The sequence below is a fragment of the Ovis canadensis genome, chromosome 13, assembly GCF_042477335.2.
Source record: "Ovis canadensis isolate MfBH-ARS-UI-01 breed Bighorn chromosome 13, ARS-UI_OviCan_v2, whole genome shotgun sequence".
Lineage (NCBI taxonomy): Eukaryota > Metazoa > Chordata > Mammalia > Artiodactyla > Bovidae > Ovis > Ovis canadensis.
Genome location: NC_091257.1, coordinates 63080613 through 63096475, shown reverse-complemented (window position 1 = coordinate 63096475; position 15863 = coordinate 63080613). Strand labels below are relative to the sequence as shown.

The following is a 15863-nucleotide window of genomic DNA, read 5'->3' as shown; positions in this document are numbered from 1 at the left end:
CTGATGCTATCTCTGGGGTTGACAATGTCAGAACTGAGTTGACTTGTAAGACTCCTCGTTGTTGTCTTACCATTGTTTAATGGTGCAACCTCTTTCCCCACCAACAAACTCATGAATTGGTTCATCAGAATCTTTATGGTCAGAGAAGGGGAGAATTAAGATTAAATTTTAATTTTAGATTAAATGAACCACTAATTCCCATGTAACAAGCATGTTCTGAGCTGCTAATTAGATATAAAGGTATATGTAGATGTAAAAGATGTAGGCTATGTAGATGCAGGTGCTGATAGAGATTATGTAGTTTATGTAGACACTGTAGTTGCTGTCAGTGACATAGATGTAAACGCATATGTAGATTCTGTAGATATAAATACAGATGTAGATAGATATCAGTTAGAGAATAGATGTGCATGACATAGCTGTAGACATGGATGTAGATTAAAATTTTCAACTGTAGCACTATTGATATTTTGGGCTGGATAATTCTTTGCTATGAGGCACTGTCCTAGATGCCAGGGGCCCTCCTTCCCCTACTGTCGGGTTGTGACAATCAGTGATGTGTCTGGATGCTGCCAAATGCCTTCTGGGTGCAAGTTTCTGGCGTTGCAAACCAGTGATGTAGACAACGTAGATAACTGATACATGCAAATATGGATGTATCAATAGATGATGATATCAGAGTAAATATAAATTATATAACTCTAAACATAGATGTAGATGCTTTTGTATTTTTAAATCTTTATTTGTTTATTTGGCCATGCCAGGTCTTAATTGTGGCATGTGGGATCTTTGATGCATCATGTGGGGTCTTGTTGTGGCACATTGACTGTCTAGCATGTGGGCTCAGTAGTTGCCTTGCAAGTCATGTGGAATCTTCCCAAACCAAGGATAGAACCCATACCCCCTGAACTGGCAGGCAGATTTTTAACTGCTGGACCACAGGGAAGCCCCTAGGTGACATATTTGATATGGACAATGTAGATGGCATAAATATAAATTTTATGATCTGGGCAGGAAAATGTAGATGTTAATGGTACAGATGATACAGATTAGGTATAGGTGATGAGACAGATATCTAGATAGATTAAAATAGAAATGTTTCTCAATTTGAATTTAAGTTCTTTGAAGGTGATATTCATATCTCCAAAAGCAATTTGAAGCTGTTCATTAATGATCTGTTGATTGGTTAATTAGCTCTACCACTTCAGAGCCACCCAAGTTCTCTTTAGTATTTCATATGTGCTTTCTATTAAGAAAAGATTATCTTCAGGAAAGTTTATGGGAATTTAAAACCCTGAGTTATAAATAAATGTATGTGGGCAGACAGTAAATACTTATCCTTCATATACTTTCTCAACATTTTATTATGAAAATTTTCAAACATGCAAAAAACTTGATGCAAATTTACAAGGGCTGTATACCCACCACATTTTACCATTAACATTTTATATTTTACCATTAACCCTTACTGTGCTTACTTATTTCATGTCTATCCATCACCCCATCTTACTTGTTGATACATTTCAAGAACATCCTGCACATGTTTTTAACTGATTTCCTAGAAGACTAAATTCCTGAAAACTGCTTTGACTTCATATAAATACATACTATCATTTTACTTGTGATGGTCATAGGCCACTTGAGAGTCCTGCAGAATAAATCTTTGTAGTATTGGGAAGGTTGTCATAACGTTTATTAAAAATTTGAAGCTAAAGGGGATATATGTATATGTATGTATATATGTATATGTATGGCTGAATCCCTTCCACTATTCATCTGAAAGTATCACAACATTGTTAACCGCTATCTCCCAATACAAAATTAAAAGTTCAAAAAAAATTTAAGCTGAAATTTAAGAAAGAATAAGCCCAGAGCTTACTAAGGAGAAACACTGAGATCAGGGAGGCTGTGGCATTTCTCACACCTCTTTTGGGAGAGTTTTCAGACCAAGGATAAGTAGATTCCTTTCAGGAATGGTTTGGTGTAGTGTTGCCTGAAGTGAAGTGAACGTCGCTCAGTCGTGTCTGATTCTTTGTGACCCCATGGACTATACAGTCCATGGAATTCTCCAAGCCAGAATACAGGAGTGGGTAGCCTTTCCCTTCTCCAGGGTATCTTCCCAACCCAGGGATCAAACCTAGATCTCCCACATTACAGGTGGATTCTTTACCAGCTGAGCCACCGGGGAAGTCTAAGAATATTGGAGTAGGTAGCCTATTCCTTCTCCAAGGGACCTTCCTGACCCAGGAATTGAACTGAGGTCTCCTGCATTGCAGGTGGATTCTTTACCAGCTGAGCTACCAGGGAAGCCCAGTATTGCCTGAAGACAGAGAAATTTCCCATATGATCTATTAAGGTTCTTTTCAATAAAGCTAACTGATACTGAGATCACTCAGTTTTTAATAAAGGTTAATAATCAGGGTAAAAGAGGGAGAAAAAGGATAAAAATTAGAAAGACATCAGACTCAAGCTATCTATTTATTAATATAAAATCATATGGCAAGACTCAGATGGCCTTTCAACTCATTCAATAAATCTTGGCAGGATATTCATACATCAGACTACAACTGAGTATATGTTTCTGCATTTACCAATGTCCCAGCCTTTCTTTCTAGATATTGCCAAGTTGCCAACTCACCACTGGCTGACTCATAGTTTACACCAATACTATCCATAGTCCTAAAGGAATGTGACCTTTTCCCTTGGAGATGAGAAATACTATATCCCCTCAAGATCATATACCGAAATCATCATGTTTAGCAAATGGTAAATCTCTCCAGAAGATCAAAGCTGACAGTTTAGTTCAGATCAGTAGCTCAGTAGTATTTAACTCTTTGTGACCCCATGGACGGAAGCACACCAGGCTTTCCTGTTCATCACCATCTCCCGGAGCTTACTCAAACTCATGTCCATCAAGTCGGTGATGTCATTTAATCATCTCATTCTCTGTTGTCCCCCTTTCCTCCTGTCTTCAATCTTTGCCAGCATCAGGATCTTTTCCAGTGAGTCAGTTCTTCACATCAGGTGGCCAAAGTATTGGAGCTTCAGCTTCAGCATCAGTCCTTCCAATGAATATTCAGGACTGATTTCATTTAGGACTGACTGGTTTGATCTCCTTGTAATCCAAGGGACTCTCAAGAGTCTTCTCTAATGCCACACTTTGAAAGCATCAATTCTTTGGTGCTCAGCTTTCTTTATGGTCCCAATTCTCATCCATATAAGACTACTGGAAAAACCATAGCTATGACTATATGAACCTTTGTCAGCAAAGTAATGTCTCTGCTTTTTAATATACAGTCTAGGTTTGTCATAACTTTTCATCCAAGAAGCAAGTGTCTTTTAATTTCATGGCTACATTCACCATCTGCAGTGATTTTGGAGCCCAAGAAAATAGTCTCTCACTGTTTCCATTGTTTCCCCATCTATTTCCCATGAAGTGATGGGACCAGATGGCATGATCCATGATCTTTGTTTTTTGAATGTTGAGTTTTAAGCCAACTTTTTCACTCTCCTCTTTCACTTTCATCAAGACGCTCTTTAGTTCTTCTTCATTTTCTGCCATAAGGGTGGTGTCATCTGCATATCTGACGTTATTGTTATTTCTCCCAGCAATTATGACTCCAGCTTGTGCTTCATCCAGCCCAGCGTTTTGCATGATGTACTCAGGATAGAAGTTAAACAAGCAGGGTGACAATACACAGCCTTGACGTACTCCTTTCCCAACTTTGAAGCAGTCCATTGTTCCGTGTCTGGTTCTAATTGTTGCTTCTTGACCTGCATACAGATTTCTCAGGAGGCAGGTGAGGTGGTCTGGTATTCCCATCTCTTTAAAGATTTTCCACAGTTTGTTGTGACCCACACAGTCAAAGGCTTTAGGGTAGTCAATGAAGCAGATTTCTTTCTGGAATTCTCTTGCTTTTTCTATGATCCAGTCGATGATGGCAATTTGATCTCTGGTTCCTCTGCCTTTTCTAAATCCAGCTTGAACATCTGCAAGTTCTCGGTTTATGTACTGTTGAAACTTAGCTTGGAGAATTTTGAGTATTACTTTGCTAGTGTGTGAGATGAGTGCGATTGTGTGGTAGTTTGAACATTCTTTGGCATTGAAATTTTTGGGGATTGGAATGAAAACTGACCTTTTCTAGTCCTGTGGCCACTGCTGAGTTTTCTAAATTTGCTGGCATACTGAGAGAAGCACTTTCACAGCATTGTCTTTCAGGATTTTAAATAGCTCAACTGGAACTCCATCACCTCCACTAGCTTTGTTTGTAGTGATGCTTCCTAAGGCCCACTTGACTTCACACTCCAGGACGTCTGGCTCTAGGTGAATGGTCACACCAAAGCTAACAGGGACCAGTCTAAAATACACTGGCTGTTTCCAAACACCTAGGTTGTTGCTGAATTGAAAGTAGGAGTGAGTCAGTCAGTGAGACTTATTCATTTTTTCCAGGGCTGTGGTCAGGGTCTGAGCTGCTAACATGTTACCAGGCAGGGCTAAAAGAGGACTAAACCACAGAGTGACCCTATAACATGGGTGGAGATGTAAACAATAAATAGTGAACAATAAATAGATGGAATAAATAGATGGAACAATAAATAGTGAAATAAGTAATCTGTACCAATTAGAAATCTGGTCTGGAGTAGACAGAGGATGCGTACCTACTGGTTGACTCTGGGAAGATTTACTCTGGGCTGAGTGGATGGGGAACAGAAAGTTTATCCATGAGTCTGGAGGATGAGAGAACACAATGTAGCAGATGCTGAGGCTATCCTGCTGGTATCACCCTGGGCCTTGACATTTTGCACACAGCAGCCTGATTTCCAACTGCCAGCATCTGCCTGTTTACCAAAGGTCTTCGTCTGGTGGTTTGAGTTAGCTCTGTTCAGACATGCAGCAGGCCAGAAGTGCTGCAGAATTAGTGCCTTCCCAGCTGCAACCTTCCACCAAACACTGTGGAATTGGTGCTTATATCCCAGCTCCCTAACTCCTTGTGCAGGATAACTGAGGCTTACATTCTGTACTGACCCCCAAAGTTCCCCAATAGGGTTGAATTCAGATTGTTTGTGGTGGCACTTTACTTAAACATGAGCTTCCTACAGACTTCTGTCCCTCCCATCTCAGGTCCTTACTTCCCTACTCAGACAAAGTACTTGCACTTGAATTTGTATCTCAGTCTACTTCTAAGGGAACCCAAACTAAGACACACAGTTCAGTTCAGTTCAGTTGCTCAGTCATGTCCAACTCTTTCCAGCCCCATGAATCACAGCACGCCAGGCTTCCCTGTCCATCACCAACTCAAACTCAAATCCATCAAATCAGTGATGCCATCCAGCCATCTCATCCTCTGTCGTCCCCTTCTCCTGCTGCCCCTAATCCCTCCTAACATCAGAGTCTCTTCCAGAGTCAACTCTTCACATGGGGTGGCCAAAGTATTGCAGTTTCAGCTCCAGCATCAGTCCTTCCAAAGAACACCCAGGACTGATCTCCTTCAGAATGGACTGGTTGGATCTCCTTGCAGTCCAAGGGACTCTCAAGAGTCTTCTCCAACACCACAGTTCAAAAGCATCAATTCTTCACTGCTCAGCTTTCTTCACAGTCCAACTCTCACATCCATACATGACTACTGGAAAAACCATAGCCTTGACTAGACGGACCTTTGTTGGCAAAGTAATGTCTCTGCTTTTCAACATGCTATCTAGGTTGGTCATAACTTTCCTTTCAAGGAGTAAGCGTCTTTTAATTTCATGGCTGCAATCACCATCTACAGTGATTTTGGAGCCCCCCAAAATAAAGTCTGACACTGTTTCCACTGTTTCCCCATCTATTTCCCATGAAGTGATAGGACCAGATGCCATGATCTTCGTTTTCTGAATGTTGAGTTTTAAGCCAACTTTTTCACTCTCCTCTTTCACTTTCATCAAAAGGCTTTTGAGTTCCTCTTCACTTTCTGCCATAAGGGTGGTGTCATCTGCATATCTGAGGTTATTGATATTTCTCCTGGCAATCTTGATTCCAGCTTGCGCTTCTTTCAGCCCAGCATTTCTCATGATGTACTCTGCATATAAGTTAAATAAGCAGGGTGGGTGACAATATACAGCTTTGATGTACTCCTTTTCCTATTTGGAACCAGTCTGTTGTTCCATGATTCTGTGAAAGTGCTGCACTCAATATGCCAGCAAATTGGGAAAACTCAGCAGTGGCCACAGGACTGGAAAAGGTAGGTTTCATTCCAATGCCAAAGAAAGGCAATGCCAAAGAATGCACTAACTACCACACAATTGCACTCATCTCACACACTAGTACAGTAATGCCCCAAATTCTCCAAGCCAGGCTTCAGCAATACGTGAACTGTGAACTTCCAGATGTTCAAGCTGGTTTTAGAAAAGGCAGAGGAACCGGAGATCAAATTGCCAACATTCACTGGATCATGGAAAAAGCAAGAGAGTTCCAGAAAAACATCTATTTCTGTTTTATTGACTATGCCAAAGCCTTTGACTGTGTGGATCACAAGAAACTGTGGAAAATTCTGAAAGAGATGGGAATACCAGACCACCTGACCTGCCTCTTGAGAAATCTGTATGCAGGTCAGGAAGCAACCGTTAGAACTGGACATGGAACAACAGACTGGTTCCAAATAGGAAAAGACACACAAGCAGTGGAAAAATGCTCTGAAAGTCCCTCTGGCTTTTTTTTTTCTCTCTTGTAATCTGTTGAATAAGGATAAGAGGCTTATGGAAGTGTCCTGATGGGAGAGACTGACTGAGGGGGAAAGTGGATCTTGTTCTGAGGGCATCAGAACAAGAGGGCAGAGAGAATGAAAAACTCTGAGGGCATCAGAGGGCAGACAGAATGAAAGCCACTAATCACACTGACCACAGTCTTTTCTAACTCAATGAAACCATGAACCATGCCGTGTAGGGCCACCCAAGATGGATAGGTCACGGTAGCGAGTTTTGACAAAATGTGGTCCACTGCAGAAGGAAATGGCAAACCAATTCAGTATTCTTTCCCTGAGAACCCCATGAACAGTATGAAAAGGCAAAAAGATATGACACTGAAAGATGAACACTTCAGGTCAGTAGGTGCCCAAAATGCTACTGGAGAAGAATGGAGAAATTACTCCAGAAAAAATGAAGAGACAGAGCCAAAGCAAAAGCAACACCCATTTGTAGATATGACTGGTGATGGAAGTAAAGTCCGATGCTATAAAGAACAGTGTTGCATAGGAACCTGGAATGTTAGGTCCATGAATCAAGGTAAATTGGATATGGTCAAACAGAAGATGGCAAGAGTGAACATCAACATTTTAGGAATCAGTGAACTAAAATGCACTGGAATGGGCAAATTTAACTCAGATAAGAATTATACTACTTTGGGCAAGAATCCCTTAGAAGAAATGGAGTAGCCCTCATAGTAAAAAAAAAAAGAGTCCAAAATGAAGTACTTGGATGCAATCTAACAGAATGGTCTCTGTTCATTTCCAAGGCAAACCATTTGGTATCATATTGCTATGATACTGAAGTTTATGCCCCAACCAGTAATGCCAAAGAAGCTGAAGTTGAACGGTTCTATGAAGACCTACAAGACCTTCTAGAACTAACACCAAAAAAAGATGTCCTTTTCATCATAGGGGACTGGAATGCAAAAGTAGGAAGTCAAGAGATACCTGGAATAACAGGCAAATTTAGCCTTGGAGTACAAAATGAAGCAGGGCAAAGGATAACAGAGTTTTGCCAAGAGAATGCACTGGTCATAACAAACACCTCTTTCAACAACACAAGAGAAGACTCTACACATGAACATCACCAGATGGTCAATACTGAAATCAGATTGATTCTATTCTTTGCAGCTGAAGATGGAGAAACTCTATACAGTCAGCAAAAACAAGACCAGGAGCTGACTGTGGCTCAGATCATGAACTCCTTATTGCCAAACTCAGACTTAAATTGGAGAAAGTAGAGAAAACCACTAGACCATTCAGGTATGACCTAAATCAAATCCCTTATGATTATACAGTGGAAATGACAAATAGATTCAAGGGATTAGATCTGATAGAGTGCCTGAAGAACTATGGACAGAGGTTCGTGACATTGTGCAGGAGACAGTGATTAAGACAACTGCCAAGAAAAAGAAATGCAAAAAGGCAAAATGCTTGTCTGAGGAGGCCTTTAAAATAGTTGAGAAAGGAAGAGAAGCAAAAGGCAAAAGAGAAAAAGAAAGATATACCCATGTGAATGGAGAGTTCCAAAGAATAGCAAGGAGGGATAAGAAAGCCTTCCTTAGTGATCAGTGAAAAGAAATAGAGGAAAAAACTAGAATGAAAAAGACTAGAGATCTCTTCAAGAAAATTAGAGATACCAAGGGAATAGTTCATGCAACAATGGGCACAATAAAGGACAGAAATGCTATGGACCTACCAGAAGCAGAAGATATTAAGAAGAGGTGGCAACAATACACAGAAGAACTATGCAAGAAAGATCTTCATGACCCAGATAACCAAGATGGTGTGATCACTCACCTAGCGCCAGACATCCTAGGTTGTGAAGTCAAGTGGGCCTTAAGAAGCATCACTACAAAAGAAATGCCAAACCTGCTTGCACACATTCACTATAAGCATCAAAGAATGGTTAAATTGTTTGAGGGACAAAATATAAAAATACCTCTGTTTATAAAATTTATTGTTATTTTGTATGTCTTTGATGAAAATAAACTTTAAAGATTTGTATTGAAAAAAAAAAAAGAAGCATCACTACAAACAAAGCTAGTAGAGGTGATGGAATTCCACTTGAGCTATTTCAAGTTCTAAAAGATGATGCTGTGGAAGTGCTGCATTCAATATGCCAGCAAATTTGGAAAACTCAGCAGTGGCCACAGAACAGGAAAAGATCAGTTTTCATTCCAATCCTAAAGAAAGGCAATGCAAAGAATGTTCAAACTACTGCACAATCATACTTGTCTCACACACTAGCAAAGTAATTCTCCAAGCCAGACTTTAACAGTACATACCATGAACTTCCAGATGTTCCTGCCAGATTTAGAAAGGCAGAGGAATCAGAGATCAAAATGCCAACATCTGTTGGATCATAGAATAAGCAAGAGAGTTCCAGAAAAACATCTATTTCTGCTTTATTAACTATGCTAAAGCTTTGGACTGTGTGGATCACAACAAACTGTGGAAAATTCATAAAGAGGTGGGAATACCAGACCACCTCACCTGCTTCCTGAGAAACCTGTATGCAGGTCAGGAAGCAACAGTTAGAACTGGACATGGAACAACACACTGTTTCAAAATTTAGAAAGGAGTACATTAAGTCTGTATATTGTCTCCCTGCTGATTTGACTTATATGCAGAATATATCATGTGAAATGCTAGGCTGGAAGGAGCACAAACTGGAACCAAGATTTCCAGGAGAAATATCAATAACCTCAGATATGCAGATGACACTACCCTTAGAAAACAAACAAAAGCTAAAGAGCCTCTTGATGAAAGTGAAAGAGAGAGTGAAAAAGTTGGCTTAAAACCCAACATTCAGAAAACGAAGATCAAGGCATCTGGTCCCATCACTTCATGGCAAATAAATGGGGAGACAATGGGAACAATGACAGACTTTATTTTGGGGGGCTTCAAAATCACTGCAGATGGTAACTCCAGCCATGAAATTAAAAGGTGCTTGTTCCTTGGGAGAAAAGCTATGACCAACCAACCTAGACAGCATAATTAAAAAGCAGAGACATTACTTTGCCAACAAAGATCTGTTTAGTCAAAGCTATGGTTTTTCCAGTAGTCGTGTATGGATATGAGAATTGGACCATAAAGCTGAGCACCAAAGAATTGATGCTTTTGAAGTGCGGTGTTGGAGAAGACTCTTGAGAGTCCCTTGGACTGTAAGGAGATCCAACCAGTCAATCCTAAATGAAATCAGTCCTGAATATTCATCGGAAGGACCGATGCTGGAGCTGAAATTCCAATACTTTGGCCACCTGATGCGAAGAACTGATTCATTGGAAAAGACCCTGATGCTGGGAAAGATTGAAGGTGGCAGAAAAAGGTGACAACAGAGGTTGAGATGGTTGGATGGCATCACCGACTCGATGGACATGAGATTTGAGTAGGCTCCGGGAGATGGTGATGGACGGGAAAGCCTGGCGTGCTGCCATCCATGGGGCTGCAAAAAGTCGGCATATGACTGAGCAACTGAACTGAACTAAACTGTGATCTGTTAAGGCTATCAGAATGCAGAGAAGACAGGAACTGCCCAGCACTCTCTTCAGCCCAGGAAACTCAAAGACATCTTTTCTTGGTAACAAAAAAATTCTTTGCCTTTGGGAACAGCTGTCACAGTGTCAGCTCTGGCTTCATATTACTTAACCACACAGTACCACCTCCCATTGCAAATTTAAGAGACATCAAAAATACTGAGAGGTCAGTAACAGAATCCTAGCCATTGCTTTAACAAATCTCCTGTGTTCCAGCTCATCTCTGCCACAATCTGATATGTAAAAACATGACATATAGCTTATTAATCACTAATGGAATCCTTGTAGAAGAAGTTTTAATGCCCTTGTCAGCCACTGTGTTCACATTGAGCATCTGAGTGAATCAGGTGGATAAATTGATCTTTGGTTTCCCCCGCTAAGGAGACAATCACTGAACCACTAGGACACAGATTAAAACTGTTTTTCTTTCAGTGAGGTTAAAGTCTTTGCAAAATCACCACTTAGAATAATGCTGTTTGTCTGGGGATATAGTCCACTTTTGTAGGTAGGAAATAGCTCCATATTTTGTAGAAATAAAACAACTATTGTTGTCTATGTCCTTACACTAGAAGAAGTTCAATTGCAGAGACAGAGTGTGTGCATGGGTGCTCAGCCACTAACTTGTGTCTGACTCTTTGCAGCCCCATGAACTGAGACTTGCCAAGCTTCTCTGTCCATGGGATTTTCCAGCAAGAATACTAGAGTGGGTTGCCATTTCCTCCTCCAGGGAATCTTCCTGACCCAAGAATTGAATCTGAGTCTCCTGCATTAGCAGGCAGATTCTTTACCACGGAGACACCTGGGAAGGCCCACCACAAAGATAGAGTGGTCATCCACTATCATGGGAGGATAATTAGCATCCTAACACTTTTTCCTCTATGATGTGGGTCATACGGTAGAAGCTAGCCAAGCCAGATGGTCCTTTCTCTGATCTTTGTCTGCCAGAGGACAGTCATAGGATCCAGCCTCAGCAAGTCAGACATTCTTACCCTGGACTTTTAATTTAGACTCAGAGACAGCTTAGAATTCTATGGCAGCACAAGCACTTGGGCTGCTGGCCTCAGCTGTGGTGGTGTCCATCAGCCAGAAGGCAAGGTGTCCATCAGCCATCAGCAGCAAGGCCAGAGTTGGGGGCAATCACATCAAACTGTCCCTGCAGCACGACCTCAGCTGTTTCTCATGCCCAGCCTCTCTCAGATCCTGTCTTTAAAATCTGGTTAACCAGCCTTCTGGTCAATTCTGTTAGCCCCCATTATCCTTCTACTAAAGTTAGCAGGTGTCCACTCCTGTTATGTGCCATTCAGAACCCTGAGGGGCACAGAGAACAATATTCCCATTGTGCAGAGTCTCCCCTGTAGGGCAGAGACCTGACTCTTGTCCAGGGAGCATCTGGATGTCTAGGTAACTAGCAAAGGGGCCTTATCTCCTTCCCTGCAGAGAGCTTGATTGCATAATTGTTGCTTCCTTTCCCGTTCTAAAAGTCTCTGACTCTTCATGAAGTGTTGTACAGTGAAAGACTCAAAACTACTTGAATTTCTGCAGCCTTAGTGATAAGGAGAGGATTTCTGGGTGGGGGTTGGGGGGTGGGGGGAAGCCATTATGTGAAGCCCATAGATGGATCTTGTCCAAATCAAACAGAGTATCTCAAGTCCATATTGTGCATAGGTCCCCAAAGACGTGATTGTATCTGGTAAACAATGTTTGCTGCATATCAAGACCAAGAAAATGCACAGTTCAGTTAATAATGTTCACAGGTGTCTGTTATATGAATGGTCCCATTGGCGACAAATAATCAGAGATGATAAGACAGGGAGAGTGACTGGCAGTTATACATATTCAGTAATCTGAATCATTTTTGTAGCCTGGAGAGTGGGCAATGTGGTCATAACATGCATAGATCATGGGGTTTGGTGGGGAGAGTAGATATTGTTTGTTTTTAAGCTGTTCCCATGGTCACATTATAACAGTTTCAGGGAAAACCCATTTGAAACGTTATGGATCAGGGAAACTTTCTTAGTTAATGATGAAAGTGAAAGTGAAAATCAGTCAGTCGTGTCTGACTCTTTGCAATCCCATGGAAAAAGTCCTTGGATTTCTCCATGGAATACTGGAGAAATACTGGTAGCCTTTCCCTTCTCCAGAGGAAGGATCTTCCCAACTCAGGGATCAAACCCAGGTCTTCTGCACTGCAGGCAGATTCTTTACCAGCTGAACCACGAGAGAAGCACAAGAATACTGGAGTGGGTAGCCTGTCCCTTCTCCAGCAGATCTTCCTGACCCAGGACTCAAACTGGGGTCTCCTGCATTGCAGGCAGACTCTTTACCAACTGAGCTACCAGGGAAGCCGTAGTTAATGGTAAACCAATCTATTTGGAGTGGTTCAAAACAGTCCTTAAAGGAAAGGGAGACTATTATAGATTGAGAGAGGCTTAAGAGATATGTCAACCAAAAGCAATGGTAGATCCTTACTTAAATCCTGATTCAACTAAAACTGTGAGAACATGAACTGAGTACTAGATGATATTAAGGAGTTACTGATGATGATATCGTACGGATATTAGTGGTATTGTGGTGTGTTTTTTTCCCAAGTCCTTACCATTAGAGATACATACTGAATTTGTGTGTGAAATAAAAGAATGTCTTAGATTTGCTTTGAAATATTCTAGCACAGTATTACTGAAAGTGCGGTTTGCAGATCAGTGCCAGTTTTCCAACTGTGTGCTATCAGTTTGTGATAAGTGCAGACATTGACAATGAGTGTGTAAAATACATTGACAATGAGTGTTTAGAAACTGTGATATACTGGAGTGGGTTGCCATTTCCTGCTCCAGGGGATCGTCCCAACCCAGGGATCAAACCTATGTCTCCTGTGTCTCCTGCATTAGCTGGAAGATTCTTGACCACTAGCACCATCTAGGAAGACCAAGAACCTGTGATAACACTTTGCATTGTCATGGCATCCAAGCAGCAATGAGCGGATTTGTCTCAATGACCAGAGCAGAGCCCAGTTGGATATTGTTGAACTTGCATAGTGAACGGCCTATGGTCCATGATAACTGGAAATTAAACAAAAGGGTTCTTAACTACTGATAGCTTAAGAAGAAATGCTTTAGCACACACAGAGAGGGGTGAGGGTGTAGAGTTAGATGAAAAAGAATTGCAAACATCTGGTGACTGTTGAAGCTAGGTGAAAGGCATATAGCACAATTCTCTCTATTTTTGTGAAAATTTGATAATCTACATCATTTGGTTTATTAAAATTAACCCAATGTGTTAATTTTAAACACACACTGTCAATAAATATATTTATATCTAAACATACAGTACGTAAGTATAATACATGTGTATTTTACACACATAAAAATGATGCATAATATAGAAAGATACACAGAATTCACAGCTCACATAGGTTACATAACATATGTAGTTTTATTTTACAGAGATCTTAGGTAAACAAACAAATTAATTTGCTGGATGATAAGCTTGGTGAGCTTTTATTATATAACTGTAATAAACTGATTATATAATAGACAACTTGAGGCCAAGGATCCTGTGAGATACCATTTCTGTGTCTCCACAGCACTCAACCCAGGGTACTACAGAGTTAATGGTATCCAATAAACCCTGGCTAACCAGCTAAACTCAGGAAATTGTGATGCAGAGTGGTTTAATTCTCTGTGCAATAAGAACATACCACTCAATTCAAGAATCAGTCTCCTGAATCTGCCCTCATGGAGATTTGTCACAGAACATTTGAGACTGAGGGGAACTTGGAGCTTTATAAAATGTCCTCATTTTGTAAACAGAAGTGAGGGCCGGAGAAGTTCCATGAGCCTCGCTGGACATCTCGCTTGTTAATGGCGAAGCTATTGCCTCCAGTGCCTGCAATTGGACGGTTCCTTCTGCCGTGTTGTTTCTCAGAAGATACAAATCCCCCTCCCACCCCACGCCCTCTGCTCCTGGCTTAAAATTATCTGGTTTCAGATGTAGGAAAGAAACAGTTGTCAAGCTGACTCCACCAGGAGGCTGAACAGGAGATGTGACTACAGAGCAAGTCATATCATGACTAGTATTTACCCAGTACTGCTCTGTGCCTCTGGCCTTCAGGAACTTTCTGTCTATTGGGGAAGGCAGGTGTACACATGTCAAGAGAGAGTAGTTTTGCTGTGTAGGATTAAAGCATAAAGGATTAGCTGGGTAGAGCCCTGGGGTCTGGAGAAGGGACAGAATGTCTTAGAGGCCATGGAGCTTGGGAATGAGGTCAGAGAACCAAGGAGAGGGCAGAACTCTGGGTTAGAATCACACGGACCTGGTTTTATGCTTCACCCTGTTGATACTAAAGAGCTTGAGAGGTTTCTGTGGGGAACAGGATAAGACCCAATACTGGCTGGATTTAAACAGACTAAGTGTGCGGAAGTGTCTGGCAGCAGGGAGAAATATGAAAAGGGCCTAAGGAGATGAAAGTGTGGAGCAGGTGATGGCAGAGGGAAGAGAGCGAAAATGCAGGTGTGAGAATTTTGACTTCTAAGTGAAAAAACAAAAAGACAAATAAAAAACCCTGCCAACACTCCCACCCACTGTCCAAAACTATGTGACCTGCCAGGTGCTGTTCTAACACCATACAAATCTGAACTAATCTGAACATCCTGAATTAGGTATTATTGTTATTCTTGCTTTACAGATGAAGAAACTGAAACAAGGAAAGTTAAGTCACATGCCCGAGGATAAACAGTAAAATCAAGATTATACCCAGCAGTCAGTCTGTCTGCTGGTCTCAGCTCTTCACGACCATTGCACACTGTAGTGAAGTAAAGGTATTAGAGGTAAAAGTCATGATGAATCCATCCTGACCAAGTGTCTTGAGTGAGTGAGTGAGTGAGTGAGTGAGTGAAGTCGCTCAGTCGTGTCCGACTCTTTGCGACCCCATGGACTATAGCCTACCAGGCTCCTCCCTCCATGGGATTCTCCAGGCAAGAGTACTGGAGTGGGTTGCCATTTCCTTCTCCAGGGGATCTTCCCGACCCAGGGATTGAACCTGGGCCTCCAGCATTTCAGGCAGATGCTTTAACCTCTGAGCCACCAGGGAAGCCTGACCAAGTGTCTTAGAAAATGTTAATGCCATTGACAAGTTAGATACATTAAATGAGAATATTAGCCTGGGGGAAAGCAGATACATACAGCTGGGTTTTTCTACATTTTGTTTAAGCTGACAAGGCCACATCTGAGCAAAGTGTCCCATGGGAATTTAGAACTATAGGACAAGAACTTGGGAGAGATGTAGTTGCCAGTTCCCTCCTGTTAGCACTTGAAAAATGTTGTGCCTCTTCATTCTGGCCTCCGTGATATCAGATAAGAAATCTGCTATCGTTTGAATTGGTTTTGCTTGTAACTATTGCATCATTAATCTCTGGTTGCTGTTGACATTTCTTAGTTTTCAGAAGTTTAATTATGATGTGTTTGATGAGAATTTTTTTTAGATTTCTCTTATTTCAGGTTCACTTACCTCTTGAATCTGTAGGTTTCTGTTTTTCGCTATTTATTTCAGCCTTTATTTCTCTGACTATCATTTAGTCCAACAGTCTTTCTGGTCGCCTGCTGGGATCCT

General features: G+C 41.3%; 1 non-coding gene across 1 annotated transcript; it reads right to left on the bottom strand.

The window, feature by feature from the left end:
• Positions 1 to 15272: 15272 nt before the first annotated feature.
• On the bottom strand, positions 15273 to 15344 carry TRNAF-GAA (transfer RNA phenylalanine (anticodon GAA)). Its single transcript has one exon. It is a non-coding gene; the product is annotated as a tRNA-Phe (tRNA).
• Between the last annotated feature and the right edge of the window lie 519 nt (positions 15345 to 15863).